This window comes from Polypterus senegalus, chromosome 4 (assembly GCF_016835505.1).
Source record: "Polypterus senegalus isolate Bchr_013 chromosome 4, ASM1683550v1, whole genome shotgun sequence".
Classification (NCBI taxonomy): Eukaryota; Metazoa; Chordata; class Cladistia; order Polypteriformes; family Polypteridae; genus Polypterus; species Polypterus senegalus.
Window position 1 is genome coordinate 6,420,314 of NC_053157.1, and position 18,848 is coordinate 6,439,161.

At 43.9% G+C, this 18,848-nt stretch overlaps 1 protein-coding gene across 2 annotated transcripts in view; it reads left to right on the forward strand.

The window, feature by feature from the left end:
- Positions 1-11,238, forward strand: part of si:dkey-27h10.2 — a 129,106-nt gene extending 117,868 nt beyond the window's left edge. For both annotated transcript variants that reach the window (XM_039750201.1, XM_039750202.1), the window contains one exon: positions 10,583-11,238. The gene's annotated coding sequence lies outside the window, so the exon portion shown is untranslated. The remainder of the gene's footprint in view (positions 1-10,582) is intronic.
- The last annotated feature ends 7,610 nt before the right edge of the window (positions 11,239-18,848 follow it).

An 18,848-nucleotide genomic window follows, 5' to 3' on the forward strand; every position in this document is an offset into this window, starting at 1 on the left:
TGGTCTCTCTGTACACTTGTGTATGGTTAAGATGAAAGGCGAAGTATCCCACTCAGAGTAATTCAGAGAGTCAGGTCTGAACCCACAGCCTTGAGCGGTGCAGTCCAACGCCTCACCCACTACTGTAGCTACCTGGATTATTGGCAGCTGCTCCTGCACCTGCGCTGCGTTCAATCCAAGGAGCCCCGTCCCGTCACTTTGCCTTCCCATTCTTTCACTAACTCTTTAAAAAGAAGGAAAACAGAGCTGACAGCATATTTATATATGAGGAATGCAGTCAGGTCTTATTTAAGAAAATAGCTCACGGGCACACATCCTTCATCATCTCCATTGTGCTGCATTCCTGTCTTCAGTGTCTCCTACAAGAAGGAAAACGACCAGAAAGGGGGCAGTAAAAGTAGGATAAATGGTGCCAGTCTACTAGTGGGGAGTGTGGCCATGTCAGCACTGAATAGAAGCACATCTATAAAAAAGAGGAATCTGTTTGTCTGTTTATTCACCCAAAAATTACTACAACATGAAATATGGCATGTACAGTAGGTGAGAAAGATAGATAGATAGATAGATAGATAGATAGATAGATAGATAGATAGATAGATAGATAGATAGATAGATAGATAGATAGATAGATAGAGTGAAAGGCACTATATAATAGATAGATAGATAGATCAAATTTTATTTTAGTATAGATAGATAGATAATATGAAAGGCACTATATAATAGATAGATAGATAGATAGAATTTAAATTTAGTATAGATAGATAGATGTGAAAGGCACTATATAATAGATAGATAGATAGATAGATAGATAGATAGATAGATAATGTGAAAGGCACTATATAATAGATAGAAAGAAAAGGCACTATCTATCCATCTGTTGGAATGTTGAATGCAATACACTTTATTACTACAAATCTTATTACTACAAATCTTTGTGATCTTTGTGATGCGCCATCTGTTGGAATGACAGAGACATAGCAATCCGATTGTTGTCATTTATTAAGTGAATGATTAGAAGAAATCACAAGAACAGGCAACTCAAGTAAAACAATAAGTGATAAGAAGGTTTATGTCATCAGCTGGTCAAAATCCATGAGATGCACCCACAATGTGTTTAGGAAGCTGCACCTTTGTTATCCGGTGTTATTTACCTGCTAAGTAAACCAATTATCTTGTTTTGCACAGCGGTTGTCACATTTATGGTGGTAGCAGACGCTTTTACAAGGGGAGGATTTTCTGTTCTGTCCACGGGGCCCCTGACTTTGATGGACGGGTCTAATTCCTATGGTCTAACATCCCTTTAATGTCTTTTGAAGTTAATGAAACGAGTAACGACCAGGACCCCCATTTTTAGGGCACTTAATGTCACATTATTGCCCCCGTACTCTCTGAAAGTCAAGTGATTTACTTGCACCTTGACATTAACAGGTAGAATTCCAAAGTTTATTCCGGGAGAGCTCCAGAGGGGCTCCCAGGGTCTTCAAGCAGACCTGCAATTTCTCTCCTATAAAAGCTGGTATTTACAGCTCTTCAGCACTCACCCACGTATATTGGCTGCTTAGGCCGAGCAGTTCATCCCAGGAGTAATTAAGACAGAGAATTCCCTCGAGCTGCACGTCTGGCAGATGCGCTGTGGGAAGAGAGTCAGATAATGGCGGCCCATCGATGAGGCACATAGGATGGCCGGGCAAGTTTTGGGTTTTAGATCTCTCCGCATTATATCGTCCTGTCTGCTTACTGACACACTTTATGACAGATTGTTTGTGTCGATCAGCGAAGTTCGCCGAAACATTTTTTTTGTGCTGCGTTCATCTGTGACTTTGTTTGCCGAGGATTTCTTTTCCCATAGTGGCCCATGATGCTTTGCAAGAGCAGTGTGACATTACAGAGCTGCACAGCCATGCACACTGTAAGTGTACTTCACCTCACATTTTACAGCACCTTGTGAAAGTATCCCCCCCCCCACTCACCTGAGTGTATGTCCTGTTTTGTCACATTACAGCCCGGAATTAAAATGGACTTTTTGGGGGTCTGGCACGATGGCGCAGTGGGTAGCGCTGCTGCCTCACAGTTAGGAGACGCAGGTTCACGTCCCAGGTCCTCCCTGCATGGAGTCTGCATGTTCTCCCCGTGTCTGCGTGGGTTTCCTCCCACAGTCCGAAGACATGAAGGTGAGGTGCATTGGCGATTCTAAATTGTCCCGTGTGTGTGTGTGTGTGCCCTGCGGTGGGCTGGCGCCCTACCCGGGGTTTGTTTCCTGCCTTGCGCCCTGTGTTGGCTGGGATTGGGCCCAGCAGACCCCCGTGACCCTGTAGTTAGGATATAGCGGGTTGGATAATGGATGGATGGCTGGATTTTCGGGGGGCGGTCAGCACCATTTGAGTTACACACCATGCTTACCACTTTGAAGGTGCAAAATATTTTTTTCTTGCGACACAAACAATCATAAAGACAAGAAAACAGAAATCCTGATTGTGCATAAGTATTCACCCCAGTTCAATATTTGGTAAAGCCGAATGCTGCAGATCTCTATTCACTTTGCACATCTGGCCACTGGGATTGTCACCTCGTCCTCAAAGGCCAAACTGATTCAACTCCTTCAAGTCTGATGGGTTGCGTTGGTGTGCAGCTATCTTCAAGTCATGCCACTGGACTGAGGTCTGGTCATTCCAAGACACTTCAACGTTTTCCTTTAAGCCCCTCCGGTGTCGCTTTGGCAGCATGTTCAGGGTCATCCTTTGTCCTACTGGAAGGTGAACTAAGTCTCAGATCTCTGTCAGACTCAAGCGTTGTCCTGTTTTTAGAGCCGTCCATCTTTCCTTCAATTCTGACCAGTTATTCTGTGGCCACCACCATGCCTCACTGTGGGAATGATGTTCTCGGGGTGATGGGAAGTGTTTGGTTTGTGCCACACATGGTGTGTCCCATGCTATCCAAAAAGTTCAGTTTTATCCTCATCTGACCAGAGGACCTTCTTGCATGGGTTTGGGGAGTCTGCCACATGTTGCTGGGTAAACTCCAGACGTGTTTTCTTATTATTACCCTTAAGCGATGGCTTTTTTTTCTGGCCACTCTACCATAAAGACCCCACTCCGTGGAGTGTACAGCTTAAAGTGGTCCCATGGATGGAAACTCCCATCCCTGCTGTGAATCCTTGCACTTCCTTCAGTGTCTTTGCTGCATCTTTGATGAAGTCTCTCCTTTGCCGGTCTGTGAGTTTTGGAGGGTGGCCTCCTCTTGTCAGGTGTGCCATATTCTTCCTATTTTGTTATCCTGGTGCTCCGTGGGGTCTTCAAAGTTTGGGATATCTTTTATAACCCGACCTTGATCTTTCCTACTCCACAACTTGGTCTCTGGCCTGTTTGGAGAGCTCTGTTTTCTTTGTGTGTGGTGCTGCAGAGTCAGGGGGCCTTTCAGAAGAGACATCATGTGACCGATCAGGCACACTGGCGGACCCTAATCAACTAATCATGTGACATCTCAAAACAATTAAGGGAGCACTTAAATCACACATCGTATCTTGATGAATGAAATAATCAAGTGGAAATTCTTTACCGAGTGATTCACTGAGAACAAAATGACGGTCAACGGAAACCAACATCGCCAACCCACTGAGGGCTGATTGAACATCACACCGAAAATCAAAGTCAAAAATTGAAATCACAGGCACAGGCAACCGGTGTGAATTTCATTTCACAGCAACTCCTAATGTGACTCAGTAGTGTGTATGGCCCTCCAATGTGCCTGTATGGACCCCTGACAACATCTGGGCCTGCTCATGATGAGATAGAGGATGGTGTCCCGGGAGATCTCCTTCCAGAGCTGAATCAGGGCATCAGTGATCTCCTGGAGGTGCTACTTGGTGGTGTCAGATGCACTGATACATCCCAGAGGTCCACAATTGGTTTCAGGTCTGGGGAACATGTGGGCCAATCAATGGCATCAATGCCTTCATCATCCAGGAACTGCCTACACACTATGCTATGAGACTGGCCACTGTCCTGCACCAGGAGGAACCCAAGGCCCACTGCACCAGCACAAGGTCTGACAATGGCTTTGCGGATTTCATCCCATAGTACCTAAGAGCAGTCAGGGTACCATAGCCAAGCATATGGAGGACTGTGTGACTCTCCAAGGATATCACTGACCCACCGCCAAACTGGTCATGCTGGATGATGTTGCAGACTGCATAACGTTCACCAGGCCTTCTCCAGACTCTTTGACGTCTGTCACATGTGCTCAGTGTGACCCTGCTGTCACCTGTGAAGAGAACGGGGCGCCACTGCCAGAGCTGCCAATAACATATTCTCTGATAAATGCCAATCGAGCTGCACGGTGATACGCTGTGAGCACAGGTCCCATTGGAAGATGTGGGTCCTTCATGTCACCCTCATGGAGTCAGTTTGTGACAGTTTGATCAGAAACATGCACACCAATAGCCAGCTGGAGGTCATTTTGTAGGCTGTGGCAGTGCTCCTCCTCGCACAAAGAAGCAGATACCGGTCCTGCTGCTGGGTTGATGCCCTTCTACATTCCTGTCCAGCTCTCCTCGTGTAACGGCCCGTCTCCTGGTATCTCCTCCATGCTCTTGAGACTGTGCTGGGAGACGCAGCAAACCTTCTTGTGACGTCCATCCTGGAGGAGATGGACTGCAGGTACCTCCTCATGCCACCAATAGTGACAAGGACACCAGCAAAATGCAAAACTAGAGAGGAATCAGTCAGGAAGGAAATAAGAGTAGTAATGGTCTGTGACCACAATTCCGTTTTTAGGGGGTGTCTCCAGGTCACCTGTTGTCACTTTCATTTGCACCAAGGCAGGTGATGTTGATTCACAATCACTTGTGCTTCCTAACTGGACAGACTGACATCCTTGAAGCTTCATTGACTTGGCGTTAGACTGTGGGGATTAAGTGTGCCCTGCAGTCAATAAAACTTGTGAGCTATTGATCTGGTCAGTTCAGTAGCAGAGGGGCTTGTTCATCACTTTCTGCTGCTTTGGTGTCCTAGAGGGGCAACAATAAGACGACCCCCAAAACAGGTGGAGGGAGGCCACTGACATTTTTCCCTCCTCATCTGTTTTGTCACTAGTTTTGCATTTGACTACAGTCAGTGTCACTACTGGTAGCATGAGGTGATACCTGGACCCTACACAGGTGGCACAGGTAGTCCAACTTCTCCATGATGGCATATCAATACGTGGCATTGCCAGAAGGTTTGATGTGTCTCCCAGCACAGTCTCAGGGGCATGGAGGAGATTCCAGGAGACAGGCAGGCAGTTCCTCTAGGAGAGCTGGACTAGACCCCTTGTAGAAGGTCCTTAACCCATCAGCAGGACCCACCGCTATCTGCAACTTTGGGCAACGAGGAACAGGATGAGCACTGCCAGAGCCTAAAAAATCACCTCCAGCAGGCAGGCTACTGGTGTGAATGTCTCTGACCAAACAGTCAGAAACCGACTTCATGAGGGTGGCCTGAGGTCCCGATGTCCTCAATAGGCACTGTGGAGCTCAATTGGCATTTGCCATAGAATACCAGAATTGGCAGGTCCACCACTGGCGGGCACCATATGCGTTTCACAGATGAGAGCAGGTTCACCCTGAGCACATGTGACAGACGTGAAAGGGTCTGGAGAAGCCGTGGAGAACGTTATGCTGCCTGTAACATCGTTCAGCATGAGTGGTTTGGTGGTGGGTCAGTGATGGTCAGTCTGGGGATGCATATCCATGGAGGGACACACAGACCTCTACAGGCTAGACAACGCTGGGCACCTTGACTGCCATTAGGTATTGGGATGAAATCCTTGGACCCACTGACAGACCCTACGCTGGTGCAGTGCCTCCTGGGTTCCTCCTGGTGCCTGACAATGCCCAGCCTCATGTGGCGAGAGGGTGAAGGAATTGAACTCATTGACTGACCCCCCCCCCCACCCCGCTCACTCGCCTAACCTCAATCCAATAGAACACCTCCAGGTGGGACATTATGTTTGGGTCCATCTGACGTCTCAGCCTGTCCAGGAGCCCAATGATGCCCTGGTCCAGATCTGAGAGGAGATCATCAGGACACCATCCGTCATCTCAGTAGGAAGTTGTCAGGCTGAGGGTGTAGGTTGGGGGGCATACAAACTGCTAAGTACCATTTGGAGTTGCTGCAATGAAATTTCGGCCAAATAGACTCGCCTGCCTTCCTGCCTGATCATTTGTTCCCTTTGATTTTCGGGGTGTCCCTCTGTATGTTCATCATTTTCATTCCTCACACATGACCATAGCAGTCCATAGCAGTAGAGAGAGTCAGCAAGAGTTATTTTTCCCAATTGAGATCTGATGTGTTTTCAAAGTGGTCCTTTTTTGAGCAGTTTATATATATATAAACTATACAGTATATATATATATACTGTATATATGTTGTATATCGACTCTATATATATAAAACCCTAAGCCTAAAAGTGCAACGATTTTATGTGACGTTTTTGTGTCACTTTTTTGTCACACTTTAAATTGGGCTTATTTTAACCTACGTATGCACGTTTGGTATTTTTCTTTTCAGGATTTATCAAACTTTAATGTGATACTGTTAGATTTTCAGATTCTTTTTCCGTTTTTAAATTATAAATTAAAAATATCAAGAACTCACGTCTCGCGAAACAAGACTTTGTGCCAAGAGGTCTGACATTGTGGTCAGCAGCACAGAAGTGCCGCAAAGGACTGTACTTTCTCCGGTCCTGTTCAGCCTATATTCATTGGACTTCCAATACAACTCGGAGTCCTGCCACATGCAAAAGTTCGCTGATGACTCTGCTATGGTGGGCTGCATCAGGAGTGGGCAGGAGGAGGAGTATAGGAACTGTGGCAGATTACAGGTTTTCTCGCACCCTTGGACCCTCGGACCACACGTCAGACACCAGTCCAAATAATTATTTATTATAATAATTATGTGCACAAAGCACGCTCCTCTCCACAATACTCAATAACAAACAATAAACCAATCCTCCACTCCCAGACGCTTAGCCACCCTGCCTCCCAACTCAGCTCTGCACTGCATTGTTATCACTCTTTAATTAATATTGATTTTATCAGTATGCTGCTGTTGAGTATGTGAATTTCCCCTTGGGGGATTATTAAAGTATCTATCTATCTATCTATCTATCTATCTATCTATCTATCTATCTATCTATCTATCTATTAAATAGTGCCTTTCATATCTATCTATCTATCTATCTATCTATCTATCTATCTATCTATTATATAGTGCCTTTCATATCTATCTATCTATCTATCTATCTATCTATCTATCTATCTATCTATCTATCTATCTATCTATTATATAGTGCCTTTCATATCTATCTATCTATCTATCTATCTATCTATCTATCTATCTATCTATCTATCTATCTATCTATCTATCTAAGAGATTTAACCAGGCCTGGGGCCGGAAATTAAAGACAAAGAGTAGGACAGCTGCTGTACAGGCTTTTAAATGTTTGAAGCGCCGCGCAAGATGAAGATATCACGGCACAGCAGTAGCAGCAGCAGCCGATCGAGCAAAGAGGAGGTAAAAATAAATAACTGTGTTTGCTTCCCATTGCATCACCGTTTAAGAGGGGGTTTCAGAGGAGCAACTGCGTCTCCTTGGGGTGCGCTCAGCCCCCCACTTCACAGCACGAGGGACAGGCCGGGAGGGTTGGCGATCAAAGTGAGCAGGGGGGAACCCCCTAGTATGTATATATTATATATACAGTACAGGTCAAAAGTTTGGACACCTCCTCATTCAATGTGTTTTCTTTATTTTCATGACCATTTACATTGGTAGATTCTCACTGAAGGCATCAAAACTATGAATGAACACATGTGGAGTTATGTACTTAACAAAAAATGGTGAAATAACTGAAAACATGTTTTATATTCTAGTTTCTTCAAAATGGCCACCCTTTGCTCTGATTACTGCTTTGCACACTCTTGGCATTCTCTCGATGAGCTTCAACAGGTAGTCACCTGAAATGGTTTTCATTTCACAGGTGTGCCTTATCCGGGTTATTTAGTGGAATTTCTTGCTTTATCAATGAGGTTGGGACCAGCAGTTGTGTTGTGCAGAAGTCAGGTTAGTTGGACGATCATTTATTTTTCAACAGGACAATAACCCCAAACACACCTCCAGGCTGTGTGAGGGCTATTTGACCAAGAAGGAGAGTGATGGAGTGCTGTAAATGGTCGTGAAAATAAAGAAAACACATTGAATGAGGAGGTGTGTCCAAACTTTTGGCCTGTACTGTATATATATATATATATATATATTGTGAACGAATGAGTCTCAACACACTGGAAAGGTTTGGGGCATCCACCCATATATTGTCCCTGGCTGCAAAAGGTTTAAAGAAAACAAGAGGTTGCTCTTTGATTGAGTTCCCAGATTAAACTAAACTGGTTTGGAAAGATGGAGGTTTTATATGCTGTGAACCGGAAGTGATTTCATTTGACCGGAACAGGAGGTGACGTCAGTCTGGGCTCCAGAACAGGAAATGACGTCAGTCTGGGTACTGTAACAGGAAGTGATGTAAGTCTGGGCGCCGGAACAGGAAGTGACGTTAATTCAAGCAGGTTTTCCCGTATTTGGTCTGCAGAGATAACAGAAAAAAGTTTTGAGCATCCCGCCACCCCCTGGCCTGGCAGGTAATTACCTCCACTTGGTCCACTCAGCTCACGCCTAGTCACACGTGTGTGATAGTATATACAGTAATCCCTCGTTTATCACGGGAGATAGGTTCCAAGGCCGGCCGCAATAACTGAATTTTCGCGAAGTAGGGACACCATATTTATTTAATTATTTAACGTATATTTGGACGTTTTTAAACCCTCCCTGTACTGTTTACAACCCACCCTTTACTCTATTAATAACAGGGACGACTGTTAAGCAATATGAAATCGGTAGATAAGTTTACAGTTACTGTATAGCGAAGTACACGTAGCTATATATGATGTGATGATGGTGATGAATATGCTGTGCAGTAAAAATGATGATGATGAAGGTGATGATGACTTTTACTGTGCAGCCGATAACTGTATTTTACGTTTCTTCAGACGGCGGTGCCATTTCTTGGGGCAGCTGTTCCACGGTTTCCGAAGGTGTATCCGTAGTAGTAGTAGGAAGTGGCTCTTTTTTGCGAGGCTGCAAAAACATTGTGATCAGCAGTTGCTGCCGCTGCTTCTTTTTCCGGTCGAAGAGCAGCTTGTAGGCGGTCATGACGTCGTCGGCCTTGTTGCAAAATTGGGCCAATCGAACCATAACGTCGTCCCATTCCTGTGACCGCACCAATCACAGGCCCGATTAGAAAGCGGGAAGCTGTGATTTGTCGTCTCCCTCCCATGTACCAATCACAGCCCGTGTTACAACGCACTCAGTCACCGAACTTGTTTTGTTGTTCTTAGGCTAGGAAATACTACTACTATATTTAAAAACCCGCGAAGTCGTGAATCCGCGACAAGTGAACCACGAAGTAGCGAGGGATTACTGTATACAGTGGTGTGAAAAACTATTTGCCCCCTTCCTGATTTCTTATTCTTTTGCATGTTTGTCACACAAAATGTTTCTGATCATCAAACACATTTAACCATTAGTCAAATATAACACAAGTAAACACAAAATGCAGTTTTTAAATGATGGTTTTTATTTGCGCTGCCTGGGGTTTGTTTCCTGCCATGTGCCCTGTGTTGGCTGGGATTGGCTCCAGCAGACCCCCGTGACCCTGTAGTTAGGATATAGCAGGATGGACAATGACTAACTGACTGACTAACATTTACTTATTTGGCTGATGCCTTTATCCAAGGTGACTTCCAATATTTAAGATACGGTTGGTTCCAGCACTTTTGGATTTTCCAATTGGAGCCCAGACAGGTCAGGTGACCTGCTCAGGGTCACACAGTGGTGTCAGTAGCGGAATTTGAACTCACAACCTCAGGGTTTGAAGTCCAAAGCCTTAACCACTGCACCCCAATGGCATTTTATTTCATTCCATTTCGGCACACTGGACTATTTTGTTAAGTTCATTACATAAAATCCCAAATGAAAATCCATTTTAATCCCAGATTGGAATGCAACAGAACTGGACAAACATTGAAACTGGAGTGTTGGAAGTGCAAATGGAAACTGGTTAAAGATAATAGGATAAAAAAAAAATTGTTATTTTGAACCTAAGACATGCGTCAAGTGCATTTGTGTCTGGAGTTTGGTGGGGTGGTGGAGGGGGTGGTCTAAGATGCCCCCCAGTGGTCCGAAAGATCACTTCTCCCTTGTATCTGTGGAATGTTTGCCACTTGCCCTCCGGCCACAGCCATGATGGACAGCAACAAGACAACAGATGTTCCTGGGTGACTCAGATCACAAACATCCATCTCGTACAAAGAGGCCGAGAGGCCGTAAACGGCGGTCACAGGTCAACGGTGTGTGAGAAACAAGCAGTGATTTGAGAAAGGAGTTAATGATGTCCAAAAGGGAATGAAAAACAAAGGGGTTTGGGGGGGGGGCTAATTTTTGTCTTTCTTCAAAGTGGTAATTCAAGTTCTCTTCTCTTCTCTTCTCTTCTCTTGCAGCAACCCACTGTCAGGGAGACCTGCCTGCTGACGTGTCCAGAACCTTCATGCCGATTCCAACCCATCTTCCATTTTCATGCGTTTTGAGAAAAGAATAACGAGAGACCCTCCTGCTAGAGCAAGGGGGGTTAGCATCTGCATCTCCTCATCCAGGAGGGCAGCGGAGTCTCCTGGCTTTCTTTCCAAAATGGACACGTAGTTTACCTGAGTGATACTCTGAAGGAAATGATAATCAATTTCACTTCGATACTAATAATCAATTGCCTCCCTTCTGCCTTATCGATAGGGGCTTTCCAGTTTACTTTACGCAATATGTATCCCATTGCTGTTTTCATATTATATCATGATTTATGCTTTGTTCGGCACTCCAATAGGCTCACTTTCAAAGCTGCATGGACCATCGGTCTTGTGGAGGTCCTCTGTGGGCTCCATCTGTTGGTTGCTCCTTTTCTTTGCTGAGTCCCTCAAATCCAGTTTCTCGATCCTGCCAACTACGCCATGTCTAATGGCTACAAGTTCAATTTCACAAGTAAGCAGTCGTGGCCAAAAGTTTGGAGAATGACTTTGCTGCTGCTGAGTTTGCTGCTTCAGCGTTTTGAGATCTTTGTGTCAGATGTTTCTCTGATATACTAAAGTAGAATGACAAGCAGTTCAGAAGTTTCAAAGGCTTTTATTGACAATGACATGAAGTTTATGCAAAGAGTCCATATTTGCAGTGTTGGCCCTTCATTCTTTTTCAAGACCTCTGCAGTTCACCCTGGCAGGCTGGCAATCAACTTCTGGGCCAAATCCTGACTGATGGCAGCTGCCCATTCTTGTACAATCAGAATTGGTGGGTTTTTGTTTCTCCATCTGCCTCTTGAGGATTAACCACAAGTTCTCAATGGGGAGTTTCCTGGCCATGGACCCCAAATTTCGATGTTTTGTTCCACGAGCCACTTAGGATTGGCTGGGATTGGCTCCAGCAGACCTCCGTGACCCTGTGTTAGGATATAGCAGGATGGACAATGACTAACTGACTGACTAACATTTACTTATTTGGATGATGCCTTTATCCAAGGTGACTTCCAATATTTAAGATACGGTTGGTTCCAGCATTTTTGGATTTTCCAATTGGAGCCCACTTTTGTCTTATGGCCTGGTGCTCCATCCTGCTGGGAAAGGCATTGTTGGTCACCAAACTGTTCTTGAATGGTTGGGAGAACAGTTGCTGTCGTGGGATGTTTTGGTCGCATTCTTTATTCATGCCTGCGTTCTTAGGCCAAATTGTGAGTGAGAAGCAACCCCACGTGACATGAATGGTCTCAGGATGCTTTACTGTTGGCATGACACAGGACTGATGGTAGCGCCACTCACCTTTTCTTTTTTTCTGGATGCCCCAAACAATTGGAAAGAGGAATCATCAGAGAAAATGACTTGAACCCAGCAGTCCAATCCCAGAATATCAGTCTGTCCCTGATGTTTTTCTTATCTTCTTTGCTGCCCTTCTTGACACCCACCAGGCCATCCTCCAAAAGTCTTTGCCTCACTCACACCTGCCTGCTGCCATTCCTGAGCAAGCTCTGCACGGGTGGTGCCCCATCCCCAATCCCGAGCCATGAATAGAGAATGGGACCAAAACATCCTGCGAGAGCAACTTCTCTCAACCATCTAAAAACAGTTTGGTGACCTACATGATGGAGCACCGGGCCATAAGGGCAAAAGTGAGAACTAAGTGGCTCGGGGATCAAAAACATCAAAATTTGGGGTCAATGGCCAGGAAACTCCCCATTGAGAACTTGTGGTCAATCCTCAAGAGGCGGGTGGACAAACAAAAACCCACCAATTATGTTTCTGCAAGAATAGGCTGCCGTCAATCAGGATTGGGCCCAGAAGTTGATTTAGAGCCTGCCAGGGCGATTACAGAGATCTTGAAAAAGAAACACTGCAAATATGGACTCTTTGTATAAACTTCATGTCATTGTCAATAAAAGCCTTTGGAACTTCTGAAATGCTTTTTAATTCTACTTCATTATACCAGAGAAACATCTGACAAGAAGATCTCAAAACACTGAAGGAGCAAACTTGGTGAACACCAACACTTGGATCATTCTCAACACTTTGCCCACAACTGTACAAGTATTTCTAGATGTTCCTTATCTGGTTTGTTCTCTCTTTTCAAGGAATGATTCGATTCCAAACTGAAATGAGGTTAAGATTGAAAAGATAAAGGGAGGAAAACGAGAAGGAAACATAGAACTTACATTGCTGTAGACCACAAAGATGAAGGCTTAGCACCTGAAAATATTTCCAAGGTTGCCTTCCCAGGAGCCTTCAAACTGTCGCCATTAAAAATGGAGTAGTCGGTGGGATCTGTGAAGCACAACTGGAGGGCTAGGGAATGAAAAATAGGAACAAATGGATGAAGGACAGAGTCCATGCTGTTGATGTGATTCATAGAAAACCTAAAATAAAGAAAGATTGATAATAGAAGACTTGGGATTATTAAAGTTCAATTCAAAGCTCGAGGAGCATTTCATGCAGTGGTTCTGTACACCCTAAATGAAGCCATGGAGGGCAACCATGCCAAAATATGGTGCTGTTACACATTTCTATATGATAGGGACACCAAAAGTGGTGTGCATGGGGGTCTTCAGTGGTCGAAGTGGCCTGCCAAGTTTAAAGAGAATGAAGAGCGGAGGAAACGTAACCCAGCAGAGCTCTGAATGTGAATTTGAATTTGTGGTCAGATATCCCATGACGGGCGGCATGGTGGTAAGCGGCATGGTGGTAGCGCTGCTGCCTCCGTGTCTGTTAGGAGACCCGGTTCACTTCCCCGGTTCTCCCTGCGTGGAGTTTGCATGTTCTCTCCGTGTCTGCGTGGGTTTCCTCCCACGGTCCAAAGACACACACTGATGATGATAATGAGAAAATCTGAGGATAATTCACTAGAAATACGCAGGTCAGAGTTGGCACCCTCACTTACCGGTGAGGTAAGATGAGGCTTTAAGGTTACTTGCTGCAGACGTGTTGTGCACATCTGAGGACATCACCTTCAAAATCTGAGCAGACATTCATTCGAGTAAAATGGAAGTAAACTGTTTGTAATATTACGCTAGGCCTCAAATAAAAGACACACAAAAAAAAAACACCTCCCATGATGAATGCCTCACCAAATATACCGCCTGACATGACCAAAAACATTTAGGTAGGCTTTTTCAACATTTCATGCTTAATAAAACACTCAGGCTTGCGCCATCTGTTGGAATGACAAATCAATTTGAATTTAATTGGTGGAAATGTTTATAATGCACCATCTGTTGGAATGGCAGAGGCACAGCAATCAGATCTACACACAGATACACAGGCACTTGTCCTTTAATTAAGATGGATTTGTTTAGGTGGGATTTTCCCAAAATTTTTTATGCCAAGGCCCCCAAAATGTTGTAGCACCTAGTCAAATGTCTGTAATACAAACCTGTTTAAACCAAGCTTAAGCCAATACTTAAAAATGCACTCTACCTAGTGCCATGTGTTGGAATGACAAATGCAATGCATTTGTCCTTATATTAGGGTGGGATCATGCAGGTGGGGTTTCCCCAAAGTTATTTAAACCAAGGCCCCACCAGAATGTTGTAGCACCTAGTCAGCCCCCGTTCCTGGATATGATCTTAGATTTATTTTTTTTTTGCTAATATCAATCACACAGCATGATTTTGGACAGTAGAAGACCTGTTATTCAAAGACAATGTTTAACTTTTGTAGACTATTAATGAAAATGCGGTCAAATACCCCGTGATAGTTCTAACCTGACATCCTCTTACCTTTATTAATGGACAATTAATGAGCGCTGCTCTTATGAAGAACATGACGAGTCCACCACAACTCCCAGAACAAAATCTGAGGAGAATTTGCTAGAAATACGCTGCTCAGAGTGGGCACCCTCACTACTGCTAAGACGAGGCTTGAAGGCCGCCTGGTGCCGACATCCTGTATTGTGCACATGTGAAGACATCAGCTTCAAACTTTTAGCAGAAATTTCATACTACTAAAATGGACAAAAAATATCTTTAATGTGCTTCTAGGCCTCAAATGAAAGACACTTAATAAAAAAAAATTCTCCCATGATTAATGCCTCACCAAATATTTTGTCCAACATAGCCATAAAGCATTAGGCAGGCCATTTTTAACACTTCATGCTTAATACATCTCTTGACCTTGCACCATCTGTTGGAATGACAGAAACATGGCAATCAGATCTACACACAGATACACAGGCACTTGTCCTTTAATTAAGATGGATTCATTTAGGTGGGATTTTCCCAAACTTTTTTATGCCAAGGCCCCCAAAATGTTGTAGCACCTAGTCAAATGTCTGTAATACAAACCTGTTTAAACCAAGCTTAAGCCAATACTTAAAAATGCACTCTACCTAGTGCCATCTGTTGGAATGACAAATGCAATGCATTTCATTATTACAATTTTTTTGTGATGCACCATCTGTTGGAATTAAAGAGTGGGCAACCTCAATACTGGTAAGGTGAGGTTTGAAGGCTGCTTGGGGCAGATGTGCACATCTGAAGACATCGGCTTCAAAATTTAAGCAAACATTTGCTGAAATTAAAATAGACATAGACTGTTTTTAATGTGTTTCCCAAGTTATACTAGGCTTCAAATTAAAGACACAAGAAAAAAATAGAAACTATCTCCTATGATGAATGCTTAACCATATATACCATCTGACATGGCCATAAAGCATTGGGCAGGCTTTTTCAATCCTTCATACTTAAAAGTGCACTTTACCTTGTGCCATCTGTTGGAATGACAGAGGCATAGCAAACAGACCAACAGATTCTACTGAAATAATATATATATATATATATACTGCTCAAAAGAATTAAAGGAACACTTTTTAATCAGAGTATAGCATAAAGTCAATGAAACTTATGGGATGTTAATCTGGTCAGTTAAGTAGCAGAGGGGTTGTTAATCAGTTTCAGCTGCTGTGGTGTTAATGAAATTAACAACAGATGCACTAGAGGGGCAACAATGAGATGACCCCCAAAACAGGAATGGTTTAACAGGTGGAGGCCACTGACATTTTTCCCTCCTCATCTTTTCTGACTGTTTCTTCACTAGTTTTGCATTTGGCTACAGTCAGTGTCACTACTGGTAGCATGAGGCGATACCTGGACCCTACAGAGGTTGCACAGGTAGTCCAACTTCTCCAGGATGGCACATCAATACGTGTCATTGCCAGAAGGTTTGCTGTGTCTCCCTGCACAGTCTCAAGGGCATAGAGGAGATTCTAGGAGACAAGCAGTTACTCTAGGAGAGCTAGAGAGGGCCATAGAAGGTCCATAACCCATCAGCAGGACCAGTATCTGCTCCTTTGGGCAAGGAGGAACAGGATGAGCACTGCCAGAGCCCTACAAAATGACCTCCAGCAGGCCACTGGTGTGAATGTCTCTGACCAAACAACCAGAAAGACTTCATGAGGGTGACCCAAGGGCCCCATGTCCTCTAATGGGCCCTGAGCTCACTGCCCAGCAGCATGCAGCTCGATTGGCATTCGCCATAGAATACCAGAATTGGCAGATGCACCACTGGTGCCCTGTGCTTTTACAGATGAGAGCAGGTTCACCCTGAGCACGTGACAGAAGTGAAAGGGTCTGGAGAAGCCATGGAGAACATTATGCTGCCTGTAACATCATTCAGCATGAGCAGTTTGGTGGTGGGTTAATGATTGTCTGGGGAGGCATATCCATGGAGGGTCACACAGACCGCTACAGGCTTGACAAAGGCACCTTGGCTGCCATTAGGTATCAGGATGAAATCCTTGGACCCATTGTCAGACCCTATGCTGGTACAGTGGCTCCTGGTGCACGACAATTCCTGGCCTCATGTGGTGAGAGTATGCAGGCAGTTCCTGGAGGATGAAGGAATTGATACCATTGACTGGCCACCACACTTTCCTGACCTAAATCCAATAGAACACCTCTGGGACATTATGTTTTGGTCCATCCAATGCCACCAGGTTGCACCTCAGACTGTCCAGGAGCTCAGTGATGCCCTGGTCCAGATCTGGGAGGAGATCCCCCACAACACCATCTGTCATCTCATTAGAAGCATGCACCGATGTTGTCAGGCATGTATACAAGAACACAGGGGCCATACAAAGTGCTGCGTACAATTTGGAGTTGCTGCAATTCAATTTGGGCAAAATGGACTAGCCTGCCACATCATTTTTTCACTCTGATTTTTGGGGCGTCTTTGAATTCAGGGCTCTGTAGGTTGATCATTTTCATTTCCATCAAACGATGTGGCATCCTTTCGTTCCTAACACATTACCCAGTCTATATCAGTATAGATATCCAGGAGGATTTCTTTTTCCCATTGAGATCTGATGTGTTTTCAAAGTGTTCCTTTAATTTTTTTGAGCAGTTTATATAGACATATATATATATATCAGGTCCTTCCTGTACTATAAACCCAATGCTACAAAGCTTGACAGAATCTATTATTTTAGACATTTTAGCATTATTTTAGACAATGGCAGAACTTTCATTCAAAACAAATGCTCAACTGACTATTAGTGACTATGTGGTCAGATATCCCAAGATAGTTCAAACCTCACATCCTTTTAGCTTTATTAATGGATTCTGCACACTGATGAAGATGATGATGAGTCCAGCACATCTCCTGGGTTTCAATCTTAAGAGACTTCAACTCAGATATGCTTCTCAGAGTGGGCACCCTCATTACTGGTAAGGTCGGGTTTGAAGGCTTCTTAAAGGCTGGTTGTGTACATCTGAGGACATCAGCTTCAAAATCAGAGCAGACATTTGATGCGATGAAAATGGAGGTAAACTGTTTTTTTAATGTGTTTGCCAAGTTATGTTGGGCCTCAAATGAAAGACACTTAAAGGAAAAAAAAGAAAACATCTGCCATGATTAATGCCTCACCAAATATACCACCTGACATGATCATAAAGCATTAGGCTGGATTTTTCAATTCTCCATACTTAAAAGTGCACTTTACCTTGTGCCATCTGTTGGAATGGTAAATTCAATGCATTTTATTACTACAATTTTTTGTGATGCCCCATCTGTTGGAATGACAGAGGCATAGCAAGCAGACCTACAGATTCTACTGAAATAAAAAAATATATATATCAGGTCCTCCCTGTACTATAAACCCAATGCTACAAAGCTTGCCGGGATCTATTATTTTAGACATTTTAGCATTATTTTAGACAATGGCCGAACTTTCATTCAAAACAAATGCTCAACTGACTATTAGTGACTATGTGGTCAGATATCCCAAGATAGTTCAAACCTCACATCCTTTTAGCTTTATTAATGGATTCTGCACACTGATGAAGATGATGATGAGTCCAGCACATCTCCTGGGTCTCAATCTTAAGAGACTTCAACTCAGATATGCTGCTCAGAGTGGGCACCCTCATTACTGGTAAGGTCGGGTCTGAAGGCTTCTTGAAGGCTGGTTGTGTACATCTGAGGACATCGGCTTCAAAATCAGAGCAGACATTTGATGCAATGAAAATGGAGGTAAACTGTTTTTAATGTGTTTGCCAAGTTATGTTGGGCCTCAAATGAAAGACACTTAAAGGAAAAAAAAGAAAACATCTGCCATGATTAATGCCTCACCAAATGTACCATCTGACATGGCCATAAAGCATTAGGCAGGATTTTTCAACACTTCATGCTTAATAAAGCTCTCAGGCTTGCCGGTAATAATTCATATTGAGCAGCAGGTGGTAAAGGTAATGGACGTGGGGCCTTGGCCAAGCTGAAAGACGAGTCATTGGCAACCAGTTGAGCGTGACGTAGCACACCCACGTGATGGAAATAATCTTAACGGTGGGATATTTCAATTCACTGCCTTGCTGGGTGGGCTTATTATCAAACAGCCCGCAATGTAAGTGACACGCATGTGCAGAACAATACGGATGGCACCATCAAGGTTATCAGCCTTTAATAAAATTGATTGGGCTTTGCAATGGTTTTAAAAAGCATGCGGCATATAACACTTATCTTATGGTTTTGTGTTATTATTGGATATTTGGTGCTGCTCCAATCTGACCTTCTGCTCTGAGCTGTCATGCTGTGAAGGGTGCTTTAGAAAATCATCTAAATTCACTTTATAAGACATTGTCACGTTATGGGTGGTCTGAGCCAGAATAGGCTTATGGTAGAGGATGCAAGATACCTTTATTGTCATTGCACATTACAATGAACTATCATTTGGAGCAAGCCTATATGG